At 37.4% G+C, this 23,085-nt stretch overlaps 1 pseudogene; it reads right to left on the bottom strand.

Annotated features, from left to right (window-relative positions):
* Positions 1-491: 491 nt before the first annotated feature.
* LOC114890349 lies at positions 492-21,587 on the bottom strand (annotated as a pseudogene).
* Positions 21,588-23,085: the final 1,498 nt, after the last annotated feature.

The raw sequence follows: 23,085 nt of genomic DNA, 5'->3' as shown, positions 1-23,085 counted from the left end.
AGTGGCCATGGTGGCAGGGATAGAGGTCAACATGGGCTCAGCAACAAGAACTTCCCCTCCCCAAGGATGACTGGGCTGTGGCCATCGCTGAGTAGCCAACTTGCCAGCAGCAGAGACTAACACTGAGTCCCCGGTATAGCATCACTCCATGAGGTGATCAGCCAGCTATCTGGTGGTAGGTTGACTGCATTGGACTCTTACATCATGGAAGGGTAGCGTTTTGTTCTTATTGGAATAGACGCTTACTCTGATATGAATTTGCCTTCCTTGCATGCAAGGCTTCTGCCAAAACTACCATCTGTGGACTTATAGAATGCCTTATTCACCATGATATTTCACACAGCATTGCTTCTGATTGAGGAACACACATTACAGCAAAAGAAGTGTGGCAATGGGCCTATGCTCATGGAATTCACTGGTGTTACCATGTTCCTCACCATCCTGAAGAAGTTGGATTGGTATAATGGTGAAACAGCTTTTTGAAGATTTGGCTACAGCACCAAGTAAGTGGCAATGCCTTGCAAGGCTGGGGCAAGGTTCTCCAGGAGGCTACATATGCTCTGAATCAGCATCCAAAGTACAATGCTGTTTCTTCGATAGCCAGTATTCATGAATCCAGGAATCTAGGGGTGGAAATGGGAGCAGCACCACTATCACCCATTAGCAAAACTTATGTTTCCTGTTCCTGTGACCTTATGCTCTGCTGGCCTAGAAGCCTTAGTACCAGAGTGAGGAATTCTCACACTAGGAGGCAAAACAGTGATTCCTTTACTCTGAAAGTGAAGACTGTCACCCTGGCACTTTGGACTCTTCATGCCTTTGAGTCAACAGGCAAAGAAGGGTGTAACTATACTGGATGAGGTGATTGATCCTGATTACCAAGGGGACATTGGACGGCTAGTCAACAATGGAGGTAAGGAAGAATATTCTGGAATACAGGAGATCCTTTAGGGCATCTCTTGGTATTACTATGCCCTGTGTTAATGTCAATGGAAAACTACAATAACCCAATCCAGACAGGACTACTAATGTCCCATGACATTTAGGAATGAAGGTTTGGGTAATTCTACCAGGTAGAAAACCACAACCAGCTGAAGTGCTGTCTGAAGGTAAAGGTAATAAATAGTGGGAGAAGGCAATTATAAATGCCAGCTATGACCATGTCACCTGTTACAGAATTGAGAATTACAACTGAGTATTCCTTACTCTGTTATATGTTGTATGTAGAGCAAATATCTTTGTTTTCCTCTTCTATTCCCTTATCATGTAACATAAGATATATTGACTTATTATCATGGTATTTACATGTTAATTTTATATCATAGTATTTAAGTTACTGGATATCAGGAGAAGAGTAAACATCACCCAAGGACTTTCTCTTCTAGGGAAGAGGTTAGTGTGTTTTCTTTTTTCTCTTTTTTAAATTAATTAATTAATTAAATTTTGGCTGCATTGGGTCTTCATTGTTGTGTGCGGGCTTTCTCCAGTTGTGGTGAGCGGGGGCTACTCTTTGCTGTGGTGCACAGGCTTCTCACTGCAGTGGCTTCTCCTGTCACAGAGCACGGGCTCTAGAGTGCAGGCTCAGTAGTTGTGGCGCACAGGCTTAGTTGCACCGCGGCATGTGGGATCTTCCCAGACCAGGGCTCAAACCTGTGTCCCCTGCATTGGCAGGTGGATTCTTAATCACTGCGCCACCAGGGAAGTCCCAGTGTGTTTTCAACTGTAGGAAGTATAGCCCTATCATGTCAGGTGGAATTATCAACTTGTTATTATCTGGGTTCAAAGATTAAGTATGGTTTAAGGAGATATGTATGGATGCCAAGTTGACAAGGAGTGGACTTGTGATGGTTAGTTTTCTGTGTCAATTTGACAGGGCCATGGGGTGCCCAAATATAGAGTTAGACATTCTGGGTGAGTCTGTGAGGGTGTTTCTGGATGACATTAATATTTGAGTCAGTAGACTGAGCAAATCAGATTGCCCTCCCCAACATGGTTGATTCTCATCTGATCAGCTGGATGCCTGAATAGAGAAAGTGGAGTAAGGGAGAATTTACTCTCACTCTGTCTGAGCTGGGACATCAGTTTTCTCCTGCCTTGGACTTGTACTAGAACTATACCATTAGCTCACCTGTGTCTCCAGCTTCCCAACTGCAGATTGTGGGGCTTAGTCTCCAAAACCCGATGAGCCAATTCCATACATACATTCTCTTGGTTCTCTGGAGAACCCTAATACAGACACCTTCTGAGATTTTTCCATCTGCCATGTTGTGTTGTACGTTGCAGTTTCTCCCTTTTATTACTGTGGTACTCCATTGTGTGAATACAATACACTTTATTCTCCTATTGATGGATATTTTGGGATCTTTGAATTTGGTGCTATGAAAATAGCTGCTAGAAACATTATTGTACATGACCTTTGGTAAACATTTGCACTTACTTTTCTTGAGTATATACCTAGAAGTTAAATAGCTGAATAATAAAGTATATGTCTAGCTTTATTAGATACTTCCAAATGGCTTTCCAAAATGGCAAACCAATTTATGAGAGTTCCAGTTGCTCTCTACTCTCACCAACACTTGGTCTTGTTAGTCTTTTTAATTTTAAGCATTCAGGTCAGGCAAACTTCGAAGTGAGAGAAAGTATAGCTTTGATACTACTGCCTGTGTCCAGTAGAGAAGCTTCCCTCTATTTTTCTCATTTTCCTTATCCCTAGGGCCTTTCTCTGCCTTTAGTCAGCTGCCAAATTTATCCTAGCTTCTACTAAGATGTTAGTTGATAAAAATGAAAAACTAGAAGCCAACAAGCATCATCAACCTAATGATGTGTTTTTAAAATGTAACTATTTGCCCACATTTATATATGAAGTGATTTCATATAAGCTCTTCTGAAGAAAAAGAAAACAAAAACAAAAAACCAGAACATCTGTGGGGTAGTCATTAACGTTATTTACAAACTCTTTTCTTTCCTTCCAGGTATATAAGATTGCATTTTTTTTTTTACTCATTTAAGTTGGTTGTATCTACATGGCTTGCACTAACCAATGAATTGTGACTTCAGGTGAGGTACTTCACTTCTGGGCAGAAACTTTAAGATCCAGTCTGTGAGTGGCACTGTACACCTCCTCACACCCTGGCAATTATGAAAGACTGAATCAATATGGAGTCTTACCAGCATATGTCCTTGAGAAACTCTGATGAGCAGAGGTATTCTGATAACTTGCACTGGACATATGGGGTAAGCAAGGAACAAACCTTTTTTCTTATAAGCCACTAAGACTTAGGAGTTGTCACCACAGCATAACCTAGACTACCCTGACTGATAATCTGTCCATATTACTCTCACATGCTCTGATGACTCAATCTGCTGATGTTAACAATCAGCTTCCCCCTTTAGATGGGGTCTCCAGTTTGCAACAACCCCCAGTAATTATTCCTCACTCATTAATGTCATTTACAAGGCCTCTATAAGAATTTTGTTTGTTTTTAATAGACTACTTTATAGAGCAGCTTTAGGTTCACAGCAATATTAAGCAGAAGGTAGAGATTTACCATTTACCCACTGTTCCCACACATGCATAGCTTTGCCATCATCAACATCCCCTATCAGAGTAGTACATTTGTAAAAACTGATGAACCTACACTGACATATCATCATCATACAAAGTCCATAGTTTACATTAGGGTTCAGTCGTGGTGTTTTACATTCTATGGGTGTGGACAAATTTATGACATGCATTCACCATCATAATGTCATACAGAGTAGTTTCACTGCCCTAAAAATCCTATGCTCTGCCTGTTCATTCCTCCATCCCTTCCAACCCCTGCCTAGCAACCACTGATCTTTTTATTATTTCCATAGTTTTGCCTTTTTTGATATTTGCCAGAATATCACATAGTTGAAATCATATAGTAAGTAGCCTCTCAACACTGACTTCCTTCACTTAGTTATTATGCATCTAAGTTTCCTCCGTGTCTTTTTTTTTTTTTTTTTTTTCACTGAATGATACTCCATTGTCTGCATGTAATACTTTATTGCAGGTTTTTAGGTGGAGATGTTTTCAGCTTCTTTGGGTAAATACCAAGGAGCAGGTTTGCTGGATCATACAGTAAGAATGTTTAGTTTTGTAATAAACTGCCGAAGTGTTTTTAAAAGTGGCCGCACCACTTTGTATTTCCACTAGCAATTAATGAGAGTTCCTGTCATTCCACATCCTCACCAGCATTTGGTGTTGTCAGTATTCTGGATTTTGACCATTCTAATAGGTATATGGTAGTATCTCACTGCTGTTTTAATTTGCATTTCCCTGATGGCATATGATGTGGAGCACCTTTTCATATGCCATTTTACCATCTGTATATCTTCTTTTGGTGAGGCATCTGTTAAGGTCTTAGGCCCATTTTTTATTTCGGTTGTCTTCTTATTGTTGAATTTTAAGAGTTCTTTGTATATTTTTTGTAATAGTCCTTTATCAGATATGTCTTCTGCAAATATTTTCTCCCAATCTGTGGCTTGTCTTTCATTCTGTTGACATTCTCTTCCAAAGAGCAGAAGTTTTTAAATTTAATGAAGTCCAGCCTATCAATTATTTCACTCATGGATCATGCTTTTGGTGTTATATCTAAAAATTCATTGCCAAATCCATGGACACCTAGATTTTCTCCTCTGTTATCTTCTAGGAGTTTTATAGTTTTGCATTTTACATTTAGGTCTGTGGTCCATTTTGAGTTAATTTTTGTGAAGGGTTTAAGGTCTGTGTCTAGATTCATTTTTTTGCATGTGGATGTCTAGCTGTTCTGGCACTATTTGTTGAAAAGACTATCTTCACTTCATTGTCAAAGATCAGTTGACCATATTCATGTGGGTCTATTCCTGGGCTCTCTATTCTGTTCTACTGATCTATTTGTCTGTTCTTTCGTCCGTGCCACACTTTCTTGATTACTATAACTTTACAGTAGGTCTTGAAGTCTGGTAGTGTCAGTCCTCCAACTTTGTTCTTCTTTTTTCAAAATTATGTTGGCTATTTTGTGTCTTTTGCCTCTCCATATAAACTTTAGAATCAGTTTGCCTATATCCACAAAAGAACTTGCTGGATTTTGATTGGGACCACATTGATTTTATAGACAAGTTGGGAAGAACTAACATCTTGACAACATTGAGTCTTTCTATCCAAGAACTTGAAATATCTCTTCATTTATTTAGTTCTTTGATTTCTTTTATTAGAGTTCTGTAGTTTTCCTCATATAGGTCTTGGACACATTTTGGTAGATTTATACCTAAGTATTTCATTTTTGGGGGGTACTAATGTAAATGGTAATGTGTTTCAAATTTCAAATTCCATGTGTTCATTGGTGGTGTATGGGAACGTGATTGACTTTTGCCTATTAACCTTGTATCCTGCAACCTTGCTATAATCCCTTATTAGCTCCAGGAGTTTTTGTTGTTGATTCTTTCAGATTCTCTACATAGGTGATCTTATTTTTCCTGTCTTATTGCATTTGCTAGGACTTCCAACACAATGCTGAAAATGAGTGGTGAGAGGGGACATCTTGCCTTGTTCCTGACTCCACAGGAATTTTAGTTTAGATGTGACAATGTGTTCTTTACTAGGGGTAATTACATTTTACTGGAAACATAGAAGACTGAACATCCTACTTTATTCAGATAAATAAATTTTAAATAGTCAAATCTCTTCAAAAATGTTTCTTAAGCCAGTTAAAAAGATCATAATTTTACATATTTTATTAAGTTGTGATCACAGTGCATAGGAGGTTTCCTTACATTTTGGGAAAATTGTGAAAGACTTAGTTCATTTAAGAATCAAGAAAAAGGGAGAGAAATGGAGGACTGGAAACTACCAGTATGAAGGATATTACTTCCTACCTACAGTTAAGTATAACAACATGCCACCTTATAGGAAGCTATTTGCAAATAACCTAGTCTGCTTATACTCGGACAAGAATATGCCCTAGGAAAACAATTTCAAAAAAATCAATTAGGTTATTCTATTTTAAATAATTGCTCAGTTAAATTCATCAATTCTTGGACAATTTTTATAGTTTGACTCATGATTTACATACTTAGAAAACATGTTTGTTAAGAGATGTATCTTTTAGTATTATGTTTAGTTGCAAGTAACAGAGACCCAGAACAAGATACAAGTTACATGAAAGTCTGCCATTGGGCAGTCCAGGAATCATATAATATCTTTACGTTAGCTCTATTAGCCCTAAGGAGTTCTTAGGAACCCAGGCTTTTCCTACCCTGTGGCTCAACTATTCATGGTTTTCATTCCCCAAATCAGCTGGTGTCCCAGAAAAGATACTCCCTGAAATGAGGAAAGGTGTTCCCTGGAATCAGGAAAGACTCAAAGAGAGGCAAATGGTGTGTGCCAATTATCTTTTAAAACAGTTGCTACAATTCACATCTAGTAGGCCCAAATTTTGCTAAGTCATCACACCTAGCTGCATAGTAGGATGGGAAATTTTCTCTTTATTCCAAGTTTTCATGTGAAATCAATGAAATCACAGGTTATGATATTATGAAAGAAGAGAAAAGACTTAAGGGACAAGCTCACCTCTACCACAATTAGTCTCCACTCCTGAAATTTCCATGTAGAGGCAATGACTCTAGAGAACACACCTGACCTTTTCTGTCACCTCATTTGCTTGCCTCAGGGAATAGGGATGAGTTATTGGTCTGGTGAGATTGAAAGAAGCTGGGTAGGAGTAGTTCAGCCCTGTTTATCTTTGACTCTCTTTGGAAAGGCAGCCTGTCTGCAGGGAGAATACATTCCTAGCTCCTCCATGGAGTAAAGTTTATAGTGGCAGGCCTCCATAAGAAGGGACTGTGGATTTTTGGCTCTGCCTGAGACAAGAGGAGTAAATCTCAATCTGCATCCTTCTACAAGTCTATTGTAGTAAGTCCCCTACATACGAACGAGTTCCATTCCAAGAGCACATTCGTAAGTCCAATTTGTTCATAAGTCCAACGAAGTTAGCCTAGGTACCCAACTAACACAGTCGGCTATATAGTACTGTACTGTAATAGGTTTATAATACTTTTCACACAAGTACTACATAAAAAACAAACAAACAAAGAAAATAAAGAAAACCTTTTTAATTTTACAATACAGTGCCTTGAAAAGTACAGTAGTACAGTGTAACAGCTGGCATACAGGGGTTGGCATCGAGTGAACAGGCAAGAAGAGTTACTGACTCGAGGAGGGAGAGGAGGTGGGAGATGGTAGAGCTGAAGGATTGTCAGTGATAGGAGATGGAGGGCAAGCTGCAATTTCACTCATGCCTGACATTGATGGCACAGGTTATGGCTCCTTGCTGGAACCAGATGCACATTCACATCTTTGAAAGTTTGCAACTTGAAGGTTCATATGTAGGGGACTTACTATGTTCCCAAAGAACATAACCATGCCCTCTCAACAGCTTTGTCAGGATAAAGATAACATGTTTCTCACTCCTATGTCTCTCAATTGATTTTATTCACTGACAAAGAACAGTGATAGTATAAAGTGACCTCTCGAAATGCAAAAAATATGAACATGTTCTCTCTTAGAACATTAAAAAGCTATCAGCGAAGAAAACAGCACAATCTCTCCCTGATATCCATGTCCAGACAGGTGTTATAGCCATATCTCAAATCAGTGGCATGGATTACATGTAGACAGAAACATACAAAGACATACAGAACAGAGAGAAATATACAAACATAAAAAAATAAAGAAAAAATGGAAATGTTACAGTTGATGTAAAAATAAACTCAAGGAAACAGTGTAGCAGTCCCCAGATCATAGCTGACTATGAATCTGCTAGACCCCTGAATAAAATATTCCCACATCCCCAGTTAAGTCTTTTGTCAGGCCAGCAGGAAGGCTAGGTCACATCTTGGCAGAGTTGTACCTGATTGCCCATTAAATAGATACATTTCCCTTCTTCTAATCAAGGTAATAGTTTGATTCTGTCTGTGCTCATCTTATATTGTGCCACCAATAATTAAACTACCTCAATACAAGTGAATCTGTCAAATGCTAAATATCCTTTTACAAAAAAATCTAAAAGTAGCTATATTAATAAAAGAAATTAAACTCAGATGTGAATAGTAGGCATGACAATAAAGATACAAGTGTATCAATGTTTGAAATAAAATAAATCTCTATGTCACCCATGACATAGACATTTTTAAAGTTTTTTTTTTTGTAACAGTAATTTGCTTCTTCCTTCATAGTTAGAGGATTGCTGTGAGGTCAGTCTGGATTATGGAAATGGCTCTATTTGTATGTGCTTAAAAATAATTTAGAATTAATTTAGAATGATTATTAATTAAAATGTCATTGTTATGAAAGTACCTTGAAATGATTTAAATCAAATTTTTGGTATGGTTCCAAAAATACTGGACAAAAAGGGGGAGTGCGTAGTCATAGTTCTGGTTCTATTACCAATTTCCAGTGTAACTTTGGATACACAAACTAGAGCTTTTCAGCTTTCTATTTGTACATTAGAATGTAGATAGTCCTTAATGTTCCTTCTAACTTTAAAATTCTTTGCTTCTATTCATTAAAATGTTCTAATTAGAACTGGCATAATTTTGGCTAAGAAAATGAGTATATTTTAGTAAAGAAAGCTATGAGCTAGTGCTGCCCCCTTTTGTAGGCTTGTTTCATTCAGTTTTATAGTGGAGAAGGCGGAAAAGGCTTCCAGCAGCAATAATTTTTTACAAAACTAGACAAATATTTTTTCATTTTAATTATTTTCTCTGGCATCCCTCATCTGCCTAAACTTGCATAAGCAAGAGTTTCTAAAATTGTTTATTTTCTCAATCTGTTTTGCTTATTTTTAACAAAAAAAGAGTAAATAATGTTCAGTGATTGTTAGTGTAGACAACTGAGCAAACATGCTCCTGAAATTTTCAGGAAAAACGTGGTTTCAGCAATTTTTCCAAAATAAATTCTTCTGTGTCCTGGATCATAAAAGAGTTGCTACCATATATATATTTTTAACATTTTTATTGGAGTATAATTGCTTTACAATGGTGTGTTAGTTTCTGCTGTATAACAAAGTGAATCAGCTATACATATACATACATCCCCGTATCCCCTCCCTTGGGCGTCTCCCTCCCACCTTCCCTATCCAAACCCTCTAGGTGGACACAAAGCACCGAGCTGATCTCCCTTTGTTATGCGGCTGCTACCCACTAGCTATCTATTTTATATTTGGTAGTGTATATATGTCCATGCCACTCTCTTACTTCGTCCCAGCTTACCCTTCCCCCTCCCCATATCCTCAACTCCATTCTCTATGTCTGCGTCTTTACTCCTGTCCTGCCCCTAGTTTCTTCAGAACCTTTTTTTTGTTTTAGATTCCATATATATGTGTTAGCATATGGTATTTGTTTTTCTCTTTCAGACTTTCTTCACTCTGTATGACAGTCTCTAGGTCCATCCACTTCACTACAAATAACTCAATTTCACTTCTCTTTATGGCTGAGTAATATTCCATTGAATATATGTACCCCATCTTCTTTATCCATTCATCTGTCGATGGACACTTAGGTTGTTTCCATGTCCTGGCTATTATAAATAGAGCTGCAACAAACATTTTGGTACATGACTCTTTTTGAATTATGGTTTTCTCAGGGTATATGTCCAGTAGTGAGATTGCTGGGTCGTATGGTAGTTCTATTTTTAGTTTTCTGAGGAACCTCCATACTGTTCTCCATAGTGGCTGCATCAATTTACATTCCCACCAACAGCACAAGAGGGATCCCTTTACTCCACACCCTCTCCAGCATTTATTCTTTGTAGATTTTTTGATGCTGGCCATTCTGCCTGGTGTGAGGTGATACCTCATTGCAGTTTTGATTTCCATTTCTCTAATGATTAGTGATGTTGAGCATCTTTTCATGTGTTTGTTGACAATCTGTATATCTTCTTGGAGAAATGTCTATTTAGGTCTTTTGCCCACTTTTGGATTGGGTTGTTTGTTTTTTTGATATTGAGCTGCTTGAGCTGCCTGTATATTTTGGAGATTAGTCCCTTGTCAGTTGCTTCATTTGCAAATATTTACTCCCATTCTGAGGGTTGTCTTTTCGTCTTGTTTATGGTTTCCTTTGCTGTGCAAAAATTTTAACTTTCATTAGGTCCCATTTATTTTTGTTTTTATTTCCATTTCTCTAGGAGGTGGGTCAAAAATGATCTTGCTGTGATTTTCATCATGGAGTGTTCTGCCTGTTTTCCTCTGAGAGTTTTATAGTGTCTGCCCTTACATTTAGGTCTTTAATCCATTTTGAGTTTCTTTTTGTGTACGGTGTTAGGGAGTGTTCTACTTTCATTCTTTTACATGTAGCTGTCCAGTTTTCCCAGCGCCACATATTGAAGAGGCTGTCTTTTCTCCATTGTATATTCTTGCCTCCTTTATCAAAGATAAGGTGACCATATGTGCATGGTTTTATCTCTGGGCTTTCTATCCTGTTCCACTGATCTATATTGCTGTTTTTGTGCCAGTACCATACTGTCTTGATTACTGTAGCTTCGTAGTATAGACTGAAGTCAGGGAGCCTGACTCCTCCAGGTCTGTTTTTCTTTCTCAAGATTGCTTTGGCTATTCTGGGTCTTTTGTGTTTCCATACAAATTGTGAAATTTTTTGTTCTAGTTTTGTGAAAAATGCCATTGGTAGTTTGATAGGGATTGCATTGAATCTGTAGATTGCCTTGGGTAGTCATTTTCACAATGTTGATTCTTCCAATCCAAGAACATGGTATATCTCTCCATCTGTTTGTACCATCTTTAATTTCTTTCATCAGTGTCTTACAGTTTTCTGCATACAGGTCTCTTGTCTCCTTAGGTAGGTTTATTCCTCAGTATTTAATTCTTTTTGTTGCAGTGGTAAATGGGAGTGTTTCCTTAATTTCTCTTTCAGATTTTTCACCATTAGTGTATAGGAATGCAAGAGACTTCTGTGCATTAATTTTGTATCCTGCTACTTTACCAAATTCATTGATTAGCTCTAGTAGTTTTCTGGTAGCATCTTTAGGATTCTCTATGTATAGTATCAGGTAATCTGCAAACAGTGACAGCTTTACTTCTTTTCAGATTTTGATTCCTTTTATTTCTTTTCCTTCTCTGACTGCTATGGCTAAAACTTCCAAAACTATGCTGAGTAATAGTGTTGAGAGTGGGCAACCTTGTGTTGTTCCTGATCTTAGTGGAAATGGTTTCAGTTTTTCACAATTGAGAATGATGTTGGATGTGGGTTTGTCATATATAGCCTTTATTATGTTGAGGTAAGTTGCCTCTATGTCTACTTTCTGCAGGGTTTTTATTATAAATGGGTGTTGAATTTTGTCAAAAGCTTTCTCTGCATCTATTGAGATGATCATATGGTTTTTCTCCTTCAATTTCTTAATATGGTTTATCACATTGATTGATTTTGTGCATATTGAAGAATCCTTGCATTCCTGGGATAAACCCCACTTGATCATGGTGTATGATCCTTCTAATGTTCTGTTGAATTCTGCTTACTAGTATTTTGTTGAGGATTTTTGTATCTATGTTTATCAGTGATATTGGCCTGTAGTGTTCTTTTCTTGTGGCATCTTTGTCTGGTTTTGGTATCAGGGTGATGGTTGCCTCATAGAATGAGTTTGGGAGTGTTCCTCCTTCTGCTATATTTTGGAAGAGTCTGAGAAGGATAGGTGTTAGCTCTTCTCTACATGTTTGACAGAATTCACCTGTGAAGCCATCTGGTCCTGGGCTTTTGTTTGTTGGAAGATTTTTAATCACAGTTTCAATTTCAGTGCTTGTGACTGGTCTGTTCATATTTTCTATTTCTTCCTGGTTCAGTCTCAGATGACTCTGATTCTCTAAGATTTGTCCATTTCTTCCAGGTTGTCCATTTTATTGGCATATAGTGGCTTGTGGTAATCTCTCACGATCCTTTGTATTTCTGCAGTGTCAGTTGTTATTTCTTTTTCATTTCTAGTTCTATTGATTTGAGTCTTCTCCCTTTTTTCCTTGATGAGTCTGGCTAATGGTTTATCAATTTTGTTTATCTTCTCAAAGAACCACCTTTTAGTTTTATTGATTTTGCTATTGTTTGCTTCGTTTCTTTTTCATTTATTTCTGATCTGATCTTTATGATTTCTTTCCTTCAGCTAACTTTGGGGTTCTTTTGTTCTTCTTTCTCTAATTGCTTTAGGTGTAAGATTAGGTTGTTTATTTGAGATGTTTCCTGTTTCTTGAGGTGGATTGTATTGTTATAAACTTCGCTCTTAGAACTGCTTTTGTTGCTTTCCATAGGTTTTGCGTTGTCATGTTTTCATTGTCATTTGTTTCTAGGTATTTTTTGATTTTCTCTTTGATTTCTGCAGTGGTCTCTTGGTTATTTAGTAGTGTATTGTTTAGCCTCTATGTGTTTGTATTTTTTACATATTTTTTCCTGTAATTAATATCTAGTCTCATAGCCTTGTGATTGGAGAAGACACTTAATACAATTTCAATTTTCTTAAATTTACCAAGGCTTGATTTGTGAGCCAGGATATGATCTATCCTGGAGAATGTTCCATGAGCACTTGAGAAGAAAGTGTAATCTGCTGTTTTTGGATGGAATGTCCTATAAATATCAAATAAATCCATCTTGTTTAATGTATTATTTAAAGCTTGTGTTTCCTTATTTATTTTCATTTTGGATGATCTGTCCATTGGTGAAACTGGGGTGTTATCGTCCCCTAGTATGATTATGTTACTGTCGATTTCCCCTTTTATGGCTGTTAACATTTGCCTTATGTATTGAGGTGCTCCTCTGTTGGGTGCATAAATATTTACAATTGTTATATCTTCTTCTTGGACTGATCCCTTGATCATTATATACTGTCCTTCTTTGTCTCTTCTAATATTCTTTATTTTAAAGTCTATTTTGTCTGATATGAGAATTGCTACTCCACTTTCTTTTGATTTCCATTTGCATGGAATATCTTTTTCCATCCCCTCACTTTCAGTCTGTTTGTGGCCCTAAGTCTGAAGTGGGTCTCTTGTAGACAGCATATATATGGGTCTTGTTTTTGTATCCATTCAGCCAGTCTATGTCTTTTGGTTGAGGCATTTAATCCATTTACATTTAAGGTAGTTATCAATAGGTATGTTCCTATTACCATTTTCTTAAATGTTTTGGGTTTGTTATTGTAAGTCTTTTCCTTCTATTGTGTTTCCTGCCTAGAGAAGTTCCTTTAGCATTTGTTGTTAAGCTGGTTTGGTGGTGCTGAATTCTCTTAGCTTTTGGTTGTCTGTAAAGGTTTTAATTTCTCCATCAAATCTGAATGCGATCCTTACTGGGCAGAGTAATATTGGTTGTAGATTCTTCCCTTTCATCACTTTAAATATGTCCTGCCAGTCCCTTCTGGCTTGCAGAGTTTCTGCTGAAAGACCAACTCTTAACCTTATGGGGATTCCCTTGTATGTTAATTGTTGCTTTTCTGTTGCTGCTTTTAATATTTTTTCTTTGAATTTAATTTTTAATAGTTTGATTAATATGTGTCCTGGCATGTTTCTCCTCAGATTTATCCTGCATGGGACTCTGCGTTTCCTGGACTTGATTGACTATTTCCTTTCCCATATTAGGGAAGTTTTAAACTATAATCTCTTCTAATATTTTCTCAGTCCCTTTTTTTTTATCTTCTTCTTCTGGGACCCCTATAATTCAGATGTTGGTGCATTTAATGTTGTCCCAGAGGTCTCTGAGATTGTCTTCAATTCTTTTCATTCTTTATTTTTTTATTCTGCTCTGTGGCAGTTATTTCCCCTATTTATCTTCCAGATCACTTATCATTCTTCTGCCTCAGTAATTCTGCTATTGATTCCTTGTAAAGAATTTAAAATTTCATTTATTGTGTTGTTCATCATTGTTTGTTTGCTCTTTAGTTCTTCTAGTCCTTGTTAAATGTTTCTCGTATTTTCTCCATTCTATTTCTAGGATTTTGGATCATCTTTAGTATCACTACTCTGAAATCTTTTTCAGGTCAACTGCCTATTTCCTCTTCTTTTGTTTGGTCTGGTGGGTTTTTACCTTGCTCTTCCATCTGCTGTGTATTTCTGCGTCTTCTCAGTTTGCTTAACTTACTGTGTTTGGGGTCTCCTGTTCGCACGCTGCAGATTTGTAGTTCCTGTTGTTTTTGATGTCTGCTCCCAGTGGGTAGGGTTGGTCCAGTGGGTTGTGTAGGCTTCCTGGTGGAGGGGACTGGTGCCTTTGTTCTGGTGGATGAGGCTAGATCTTGTCTTTCTGGTGGGTAGGACTGCGTCCAGTTGTGTGTTTTGGGGTGTCTGTGAACTTATTATTAATTTAGGCAGCCTCTCTGCTAATGGTTCAGTTTGTGTTCCTGCCTTGCTAGTTGTTTGGAATAGGGTGTCCAGCATTGTAGCTTGCTGGTCATTGAGTGGAGATGGGTCTTAGCGTTGAGATGGAGATCTCTGGGAGAGCTCTCGCCAAATGATATTACGTGGGGCCAGGAGGTCTCTGGTGGACCAATGTCCTGAGCTCGGCTCTCCCACCTCATAGTCTCAGGCCTGACACCTCTCCTGATCACCAAGACCCTGTCAGCTACATGGCTCAGAAGAAAAGGGAGAAAAAGAAGGAAAGAAAGAAAAAATAAATAAATAAAATAAATTTACTAAAATTGAAAAATTATTAAAAATTAAAAAGTAATTTAAAAAAAAAGAAGAGAGAAACCAAACCAAAAAACAAATCCACCAATGATAACAAGTGGTAAAAACTATACTAAAAGAAAAAAGGAAAAAAAACAAAAAACAACCAGACAGTCAGAACCCTAGGACAAATGGCAAAAGGAAAGCTTTTGGGAAGTCGGAGGTCTTCTGCCAGAGTTCAGTAGGTGTTCTGTAGGAGTTGTTCCACCTGTAGATGTATTTCTGATGTATTTGTGGGGAGGAAGGTGATCTCCATGTCTTACTCCTCTGCCATCTTGAAGGCACCCCCCAGTTGCTACCATATATGGTAGCATGAATAATGTTTTATCTAAAAAACAGTAGTAGAAACAAACCTTTTCAGATGATTTGAAATTCCATATGGCAGAAACATCATATTTGTCATCTCAAACAGAAAACAAAGGAGTATCTTTTTTAGTCATTGCCAAGAATTAATAATTCACAAGAAGAAAATTATTTTAATTGTTATGTTGAACATTCTTCCTATGTTTTTGGCACTAAAATCTGTGTCCCCTTTTCACAACTGTCACTTCCATTTCTGGCAATGTGCAAAGTAGATACTGTGAAAATCTAAATGTGCTGACTAAAGTACAGATGACCCCTGAACAATGCAGGCAGCGGGAGCACTGATCCTCTGTGCAGTCAAAAATCCACATATAACTTTACAGTTCTGCATCCGTGGATTCAACCAAGTGTGGATCATGTAGTACTATACCACATATTTATTGAAAAAATTTGCATACAAGTGGACCTGCAGTTCAAACCCTTGTTTTTCAAGGGACAACTGTATAATTAAAACCTATTTCCATGCAAAGCCAAACACCTAGTAAAGTTAGAGAAATCTGTGCAGCAAAAAGTAAGGAAAAATCTGAAAATTCGAGTGTTACAAAGACATTTTCTTTGGCTCCTAAGAGTTGCCAATCTTCTTTAGCAAGGTGATTTGATTTCATCAATTGTGGCAAGGCAGTGGGCCTGAGCAATAAATGTATTGTAACAGAGATGCCTCAACAAAGTGGGAACACTCAAAGGGACACAACCCGGTATAAAGGATAGACTAGAAAAAATTTACCCACTGGCAAATGAGGATTAATAAAAAGCTTGACTGCACTGGCCTGTGCCAGAGGTAGGGAAAAAACTGTCCACTGAGAATTCATAATCAAGATTTGCACTTGTTGTTTAGGGGTTCATATTTAAAACACATACAGAACTTGGGAAGCACCAAACTGACAGAATAACATAAAAAGTGGTCTTCAATTGGCTGCACCACTGGGACACCAGCAGAAGGAAAAGCAAACTGCTCATAGAGAGTGTAACCTCAGACAAGACCTCCTTGGAGACTCACGGGCTTCTAGAGGCAACAGGCCACCATTTTACTCTATTTCTCTTCCTGTGTTAACACAGAAAGAAACCAAATATCACACAGAGATGAAAGAGGCACATGGCACAGTGGTTTAGGGTGTAGCCTCTGGAGCCACCTTCGATAGTGGCTTTCGGACATTTAGCTAACTGGATGACTTTGAACAAGATACCTAACCTCAGTTTTCTCATCTTTAAAATGAGAATTATTATAGTACTTTATCTAACATACAAGAATTAAATGAATTACTATATGGAAAGTAGTTAGAACCAGAACCATGCCTAGAACATAGCAAGCACTAAAAAGGGCTAGCTGCTCTTATCATCATTAGCATCACTGTTGTTATAGGTAATCGGTTACATTATCCCACCTATTTCATCATTAGGATTTTTTTCTTCCATATTTACCTAGATGCATATCCATCTGGCCTGCACTTAAATTTTAAGGTAAACCTAACAACTATATATAGAAAAATTATTTGATTTCACATGACTGGTCTTTGTTGAGAAGCAGCAGAACTAAGAACCACAGGAAAATTTAATGGGCAACTATTAAGCTATCTAATTATATAATGCATTTAGAACTTACCATTTATTTTTTTAAAGCTACACTTATATATAGGTTTCCAGCATAAATCATTTGCCTTATAATGTGTTATGTTGGGGCACACATATTTTGGTTCTGTAGAGTCCAGAAAATGTTACATGGATAGACGCTCTAAGATACACACAAGGCTGAGTAAACTGAATACAGCTTTAACCTCAAGAGTGGATGAGCCACAGTCATCCCAGCACCTCCCCCTGCTCTGCCACACACACCAGTGACAATGACCACCAGCCTATTGGGGGACTGGGCAAACAGGGTTAGGACAGCAGGCTGCCTCACCAAGTTTCTGTTGGAACTTTGAGACTCATGAGCTCAACAGCTCTTGTATCAGCTAAATTCTACCTGTTCTGCATCCCCTCTTCCAGGACCTTTCATGTTTTTCCCTTTCTTTCCAACTCCCTTCCTTACAATTACATCTGAGGGAAGAGATTCCTCAGCACCCCATCTGCCTACTATGAACTCCTAATGAAATTTCAGCTTTGTCTCTAAAAAGTAAGATTAACTGATACCTGTCTCATGATGTAGTTTTGAGAATCATATGACACACATGTATAAACTGATTATTTTATATCAATAACTCTTGGTGAGCTTCATACTTTAATTATATATTCTTGCTTTACACTTGCTGAGGGATAGAGTACTATTCTGTTCATCTTTGAATCTCCTTAAATACCTAGCAATGTCTTACAAACAATAGGACTTTTATTCATTCTGTCATTCATTTATTCAACATTAATTGAGCATTTCAGATGTACTAGACATGCCCTTGGCTTTAGGTTAATAAATAACTAAAATTTACTGACTGACCTTTTCAATTGAATCTTGTCACAAGTCATGTACCTAGTGAGTGGCGGAGTCAGGAGATATCCTAGTTGTCACATTTATTCCCTTCCCAGCACCCTGTACTACTTCTCATCAGAAAGGATAACATTTTCAAGATAACTCAAAAGTGACAGACTTACCATGAGGAAGCAAGCTCCAGAAAAGATGGCTTTCATCATCACATCCAGGTCTAATGGGAAGTGAACTTCAAAGTGGTCAGCATTGCTCATTGCAGATAACAAACCATTCCACTTCTGAGTAATACTGCCCACGTTGGATACACCATTGAGTGATTTGACCTAGAAAGACAAGAATGAGACTCTGTGATGATTGAAAAGTGTTAAAATACATGTTTTAATCTTCTAATTAGAAGCAGTTTATATTGAGATAGCATAAAAACAGTGCATGAAAAGGATATAGAAGTTATGTAATTTCAAATGAAGAAAGGGTTAAGAGTTAGGAAAGGTTAGGTACTATGCAACTAGTTAAGAGCTAAGCTGGACTACATCTTAAAATTATCAGGCCAATGCTCTTTCTTCATCCTTAAATGAAGCATTAGGGGGAACTTGTGTCAAGAGGTATGATGTGAACTAATTCTTAAATTCTTTTCAACATAGCAAAGGATTAGGACTGGGGATTGGGAGGAAAACTCCTCCAGTTCAGGAAGCCACATGAAAAAGCAAGGAGGTATGTATGGTGCTGTGCACTTCACACAATCCATATAATCACATAAGCTTCTGTAGGCTAAATTCACTGTCTTCTTTAAGGTATCCTAGGACACCAAAAAGACTCTGCTTCTAAAAGGGGGACCCTGGCACTTGCTATAGGGTAGATGTGCTAATGTCACTTGGTCATGGGAATAATACACTCTTTTCTCCCCACACTTCAGTTTATCCACATTTTCTTTTTGCTACAATGGCCTTTTTATCACATAAGCAATGCCTGATGATACGGTGAAATAAAATGGGAACTCGAAAAGTTTACTAGATGTACATGATGAACTTAGCTGGATTGTAAGGCATTCAGAAAGGAATCTTTAAAAAAATCCAGGAAATATTTCTATGAATTTCTTTTGTCAAATTTGTTAGACAATAAGGAATTATTTGTAGCCACTGAAATAAAGGCAATGTTGGTTTTCTTTTACTGAAAAAATGCTATAATATGACCTATTATGAGTTTTATCTGTACTAAAAAAAATAGATTAGGTCAGGCTATTTCTCTCATAAGGTTTTTAATGAGTTATTACTCTTTTTACCTTTATCAACTGCTGAAATCATTAAAAAAAGAGCTCACATTTTGGAAAAATACCATGCAATCCATTAGCAATCTTTGAAAATATTTTGATGTCAGCTGGTTAACTCTTTCACCATACTACTATATTCATTCTATAAGTGATATTATAAACCTCAATTCACTTAACATGAGATAGTGGACTGAAACAATATCATTCTGAAGTTGGTTACCCCACATAGAGAAAATTCTAAATACATTATTTTAACATTAGGTTACCTCAAAAACAGAATCCGAACCACAGCTGTAGGTGGAGCACGGCCCATGCACTCACATCACATTTTCTTTCTTCTCTTTTTGGATGCTGTACACCACCCTTCACAGGTTCCAGTGTTCCATGACAAAGCCAGTGGTGATGCCAGGAGGACACTGCACCTCCAGCTGCAAATGAAGCAGTGACAGAGGCGAAGATGCTACATTTATACATGTACACATACACACCACCTAGATGTGTTTCTTAACTCACTCAAGAACTAGGGAAACTGTTGTTGGGAGAGACAGTCCTCAATGGATCTCTGGCACTTCACTCCTACTCTTCAAGAATGCCTTTGCAGGGAGGAACTTTGAAGGATGGGGCCACGTTTTCCTTTAGGACACAGAGGAAGCTTGATTACCACCTGCTATAAAACTGCCAGTTCCCTTTCTAATTTTATTGTGGGTGTGGTTATAAAAGGGAATTTTTGTAGTGCTGAACTGTTGGGTATCTGTATTGTGGTGGTGGATACAGGAATCTACACAAGTGATCCAATTCACAGAACTAAACACACACACGCCATGAATACAAGTAAAACTAGAGAAATCAGAAAAAAATCTATCATGGGGTAAATGTTCCATAAATTGAGTAGGCTTGTCATTTTGATTAGCTTTACTACATTATGGCTTACTTTAATCTTAGGAGGCTGCACTTACAGGATATGAGAAGAAAACCAAGCCATGAATATGAAGCAAATATCTTTTGGATATTCCTAGAATATCCAAAAGAATCAAGGATTAGAAGTGAAGATTCATGCTAAATACAAGGTTATTATTACAAAAACAGTAATGATAAAGTATAATACCTGGAAATAACAACTAACATTTTTTGAGCACTGTACTATGTGCCAGGTGCTGTTCTGAGCAGTTTACATTTATTTACTATTTAATCTTCAAAAAAATCCAGGTGATATGTACTATTATTATCTCCATTCTATAGACAATCAAAACACTTAATTATTGGGCTTCCCTGGTGACGCAGTGGTTAAGAATCCGCCTGCCAATGCAGGGGACATGGGTTCGAGCCCTGGTCCAGGAAGATCCCACATGCCGAGGAGCAACTAAGCCCGTGAGCCACAACTACTGAGCCTGCGCTCTAGAGCCCGTGTGCCACAATTACTGAAGCCCATGTGCCTAGAGCCCATGCTCTGCAACAAGAGAAGTCACTGCAATGAGAAGCCTGCACACCTCAACAAAGAGTAGCCCCCGCTCGCTGCAACTAGAGAAAGCCTGTGCACAGCAACGAAGGCCCAACAGAGCCAAAAATAAATAAATTAAATAAATAAACTTTAAAAAACCATAATTATTAAGTATCAGCATTTACTAAATGTTAATGTATTAATGTAAATATATTAATTAATGTAAATGTATAAATTAATATTTATTTACATTAATACATTAATATTTAGTAAACGCTCATACTTAATATGCCTTTTAAAAGTAATTCTGTGGGGTATTATTATATGTATTTTATGTATAAGAACACTGAGCCCCAAAGAGGTTAAGTAGACTGTACACATTTAAGTAGGTAACATACATAGAATTCAAAATTCTGGTTGGTCTCTATTTAAAGCTGCTTTTCTTCTCCCTGCAGCAAACAATTTTCCTAGAGCTGCACAGGTTGTAGAAGAGTAACAAACTGTAACCCAGAACATCTGCTTTCTAGCTCCAGCACTGCCACCCGCTGAACGTAACACCGTCATCAGGCACTTAAATCTTTCTGAACCACTGTTTCTTTATCTGTAGCAAGACATTGGGTCGTGATGGGTAGTGTAAAGTTATCTAAAATCTCTTCTAATTCTAAAAGCATAAGTGTATGCTTAGCAACACCTTATCTAGGGATCCAAAGAGACATTTAGATAAATGTGTGTGACTTCTGTTCTAGGTGATAGGTAAATTTCTAATTCAGTAGACACAACTGATAGAATTGCGGTCACTGACTAAACAACCCTAATCTGTGCTTGACCCACCAATTACCATTGAAGAGCATGAACCCATAAGAAAAAGCCCTTTGTGATTTTTCTTAGGTGAAATAATTTGGTTTCCCCCTCCCCACCAATCTTCCATTCTGACTGGCAGAGCCAGTGGAAATCCCCTCCTCTGTAGTTTTGGAAGGAGCATTGCCATTCGATGAAGAGTTGGATCAGGAAGAAACAATGGATTAGACTTCCATTCTCTGACTTCTTGCCTGGGGCAGGGACAACAGAAGTTGGTGCATCTGAAAGGTCTCTTGCATTGTCATGACTTCTGGGTCCATACAGTCAATGACCTGAGAGCCTCAACTCGATTAGTAGTAAGGCACCTAGAATGTCTTTAATTGTGTAGTAGGGGTGAAATGGAATTTTGTCTGTGTCAGATGGAATTCCTGTGGGGTTGTTAGATCCTGTTTCATGAAGGAATAGTAGGTGGACAGCCGCTAATGTGTCTCAGCATCATTCTGAATAAAGCTGGCTGCCTCTGTCTTCAGTTACAATGTAAACTATCTTGTCCAGGTTGTTTTTAGCATGGTATCTATAAATAGTTTCAAAACCTGCCATCATTAAAAAACAAACTGAGAAAGCCATCTTAAATTAGAAGTAGTGAAAATGGTCCTCAAGAAGTATTTGTGCAGCATTTCTTAGGGTATAAAGAAAAACAGCTTTTTAAAAATTTTATTTGAAACATACACAATTGATTCAAACATCAAAATATTTTATAACCCTTATAAGTCTATAAGTCCTTTAGAATTTAAAACATTTATTTTAAGCTCAGGGCAAAATGGTTTAAAAATGTTTTTTTTCACATAACAACAAAGATAGAAACCATACTGAATAAGACTGATCATGTTTTATATAATACCTGTATTCAGAAAACTTGACTTATAAAAATATTTCAATGAGATTATACTTTGCATCATGAAATAGTCAGTTTGTGAACTGTGGTAAGATGATCAATATCATTGCGACTTGCAAATAGAAAAAGGACCAAGAAGAGTTAAAAGCTTTATGCTGTAGCCCAACTAATGTGTAGAGTTGTTACTTTAAGGGTCAGGAATGCTTTACTAATAAAGGACAAGCTTCATGTTGACTGTCCTCATTTTTCCTACTTCCAAAGCAAGGATCATGGACTGGAATTCAGTAAATCGAGATTCTGCTTTTCTCTTGCTAAGTCATTTAGTTTTTCTGCTCTTTTTTCCCCCTCATCTATAAAAGGTGAATGATGGGGGTGGAGAGAAGGACTAAGTGTAGGACCAAATAATATATAAGATCTGATGATTACCTGATTTACAAATAAATAAAATTATACAAAATAATTCCCTTAGTTTCTAAAGGACAATCTTTCCTCTTTGAACCACTAAAAATTGATTAATCTAAAGAAGAAAGTGGATATTAGATAATTCTGATTCAAATGTTGCTGATTCAAACCTGATTCAAATATTGCTGAACATTACTGGATTATACATACTCTCCAGAGGTTCAAAACGCTGAAGAATGTGTATGCTGTCCAACTATTGGGATAGAAAAAAGCAATTAGGAGAGAGAGAAATAATAGAATTAAAACAAGTTACCATTAGAAAAGAAATTGAAGATAGATGTATTACAGCATATTAATTGATTTTTAAAGTATCTTTAATATGAGTAGAATTAATTATATATTTTTTCAAATGAAATCAGCCTATCTGCACCTGATCAGATGGTTATTAGCAGAGCTGTCCAGATAGGAAAAACACTTTCCTCCAGTTCTACCGTAAAAGATTGAAACATTTATCTAAAATATCAGAAAATCACCTTCCTGCTACAGTAACTGCATTGAGAAGCTGTGTTGACATAGATTGCTCCTAGCTCAGTCTCCTCAGTCCATACTCACTGACACCTTTGACATGTCTTCCATAGACTGGACTTGTCAGGAAGTTCAGGACAGTTTAACATGGACCAGCCACAGAGAAGCCAATTTTCTCAGCGGCTTTGGGAGAGTGAATCAGCTAGTGGACCTTATACAGGAATGTCCAATTTTGTATCATTTCACAGGTACTTCTGAGAGAGTAACATAATGATT

This window comes from Monodon monoceros, unplaced genomic scaffold, assembly GCF_005190385.1.
Source record: "Monodon monoceros isolate NGI ecotype Baffin Bay Population unplaced genomic scaffold, NGI_Narwhal_1 Super_Scaffold_11, whole genome shotgun sequence".
NCBI lineage: Eukaryota > Metazoa > Chordata > Mammalia > Artiodactyla > Monodontidae > Monodon > Monodon monoceros.
This window is presented reverse-complemented; position numbering and strand designations above follow the sequence as displayed.